The sequence below is a fragment of the Lycium barbarum genome, chromosome 11 (genome assembly GCF_019175385.1).
Source record: "Lycium barbarum isolate Lr01 chromosome 11, ASM1917538v2, whole genome shotgun sequence".
Taxonomy (NCBI): domain Eukaryota; kingdom Viridiplantae; phylum Streptophyta; class Magnoliopsida; order Solanales; family Solanaceae; genus Lycium; species Lycium barbarum.
The window spans coordinates 58,916,922-58,919,792 of NC_083347.1; the positions used below are offsets into that span (position 1 = coordinate 58,916,922).

The 2,871-nt window shown below is 37.9% G+C and overlaps 1 long non-coding RNA gene across 1 annotated transcript; it reads right to left on the reverse strand.

Moving 5' to 3' along the window:
• Positions 1–208: 208 nt before the first annotated feature.
• Positions 209–2,396, reverse strand: LOC132618439 (uncharacterized). The gene is made up of 3 exons (XR_009574101.1): positions 2,181–2,396; positions 1,060–1,141; positions 209–611 (listed from the first exon to the last, which is right to left on the reverse strand). It is a non-coding gene; the product is annotated as an uncharacterized LOC132618439 (long non-coding RNA).
• Between the last annotated feature and the right edge of the window lie 475 nt (positions 2,397–2,871).

Sequence of the window (2,871 nt, forward strand, 5' to 3'; positions counted from 1 at the left end):
ATACGACTCGGATTACTCAAACACATCTAGGAGAGAGGATTTCTTACCTTATTGTCATGACCCAACCCCGTAGGCCGTGACTAGTGCCCGAGCTGGACACTCGTATACATATCTGTTAGATATAGTCAAACTGAGTCTAAGAACAATATGGAAACTTGCAAATGAACTCCAAAGGTCCATAACGTCATCATATATACATATATCCAGATAACCTGTCTCCTGAGGAGTCACAACTAATCAAAACATAACATGATACGCAAGCCGACAAGGCTGCCACTACATATCAATACCATACGCAAGCTGATAAGGATGCCATGAAATATCAATGCCATACGCAAGCCGACAAAGTTGCCATTACAGACGAACATATCCATAGCACATCGGATAGACACAGCCGAATGAACTTATACACAACCCACACATATGTCTACAGACCTCTAAGAGTATCAATAGTGAAATATGACGGGACAGGGCCCCGCCGTACCCCTGGATGAATGTATATATACATCAAAAGATCTGTACCAAAACTCTAGGCTCCGGAACAATGGAGCTCTCCAAGACAGCTGAGTAGAAGTCCTATGCTGAAGGGTCACCAAACCGACTATCTGTACCTGCAGGCATGAAACGCAGCCCCCCCCCCCCCCCCCCGAAGAAAGGGGGGTCAGTACGAGATATGTACTGAGTATATAAAGCATGAAATACATTATGGAAGATCATAACTGAAGTAGAGATTCCAGGAGACAAGTATGATAATCAAGAAATCACTGTACCTGTGCTTTACGAAACAAAATCATGCATATCATTATCATATACCATACCCGGCCCATTATGGGACTCGGTGCCATAATCATATCATCATATACATATACCGTACCCGACCCTCTAGTAAGGGACTTGGTGAATAAAGTCGTGTACACGTATACCATACCCGGCCCATCATGGGACTCGGTGCCATAATCATTTCATCATATCATCATATCATCATATACATATACCGTACCCGGCCCTCTAGTAAGGGACTCGGTGAATAATACAGTGACACTGTGCACGATAACATACCCGGCCCGGAACTCGGTGGAAGACGTAATGACAGCATGCACGAGCAGAGTAGTGAGTGACCACATACAAACCAAGTCATCATCTGAGGATCAATAGAATAAGTAAAATAAACTAACACTTGAGTGTCAAAGGAGTCTGTCATGTCAAGTATCACTCAAATATCATTATGGATTATGTCAAATGGAACTTCGGGAATCATAGACACATATCAAGCTAACATGAAATAACTTATGGAATTCAAGGACTCAATAGAATATTCAAAACGAATCATCTTTTGAAAATCAAGACAATAGCCATATCCAGTACCTTTCGAATATCAATACGGATTATATCAAAATAGAACTTCTGGAATCATATACACGTATCAAGACATAATGAAATAGCTTCTGGAAGTCAAGAACATTAGTCATTCTAGTGGCTCTAAGAATAAGAACTTCTTTGGAATCATATACACGACGTCTGTTTGTTTCATAAAGATCATGCCAAAAAGAAAGAAGGGTTAACTTTGCATATCTGTTACAGGTTAACCGTAACCAAGTTCGCTTCGTCGCCCCTTTAGCCTAGTTGCCTAGTTAATATGAAAGTAACACTGTTGTTAGTAAACTATACTTTCTAGCTTATAAATCTGCAACCCATCACTTATAGGAACCATTCTTTAGTTCATACTTTCTTGATTAGGATTTTGGTTAGTTAAGAACTTAACGGAAATCGGGCAGCATTTCCTCTATATAACTCGACTAACCCGAACTTCCAATTAATCTCCGGTTACCACAACAATACCAACAACAACAATACCGACAATTTCATATCAAACTAGAATTAAATTCATTCTTAAATCACTTCCAAAACAGCCCAATATACATTCGTATACCATTATTTGTATACACTTCTTTATTTTTGTATATGCATAGTATCACGGCAACAAAAATAACAACAACTAAAACTACAACCAATCCCCATCATATTCCAGCCTACAAAGTAACTCATAACAATCACCAAATAGCCCACACGATAAAAACAATAATTTATCCGATTTCCGATTTAACTTTCGTAGTTTTCATCTCACAATTTAGCTATGACTTGGACGAAATTAAATATATCTAGGAGAGAGGATTTCTTACCTTATATTTCAAGAAATAATCTTCTTCCGCCTTACTTCATTACGAAAAAAGCCCGAATTCAACAACGCAACAAAATAAAATAACGTAATCGAAGCGGTATGCTAAATCCGTATGTCGTCCTTGGAAAGAATTATACTTTTATTCCTTACAATTGCAAGTGACGTGCTACCAAAATCACTTGGAAATCACGTTTTTGTTGTATCTATATGAAGTAACGTTTCAGCTAACTCTATTCCTTAATGAAAAGTTAAGACTAGGATATAGGTACATTAAGGAACCTCTTTTGCTTTACATGTGTCAACTTTTGGCCCACCAACCTTTTCCTTGTATTGCTACGTTGCAAACTTCCAAATAAGTCCACTGAATCGTGAAATAAAATAAGAGCTCAAATGTGTCCTTTTTCCTTTTGGACCGTGGGGTCCACTCCCTTGATGACTTGATAAGATTTATCTTAATCTTAAAGGTGTCCACCCACCTCTTCATATATTTGCATAGTCATTTGCTGTATTGGCCGTTTGGCACCAAGGAAACACGTGGAAACATAGATTTTAGCATTACACTTATCCCATTTATCCACTAATACTATAATTACCCCTTTACCGCATTTCAACATTTAATCAAATACTCCTATAATTAATTTCTTAATCTCAATTCACTTACATAATAATCATTTTAACATACTCCATATATC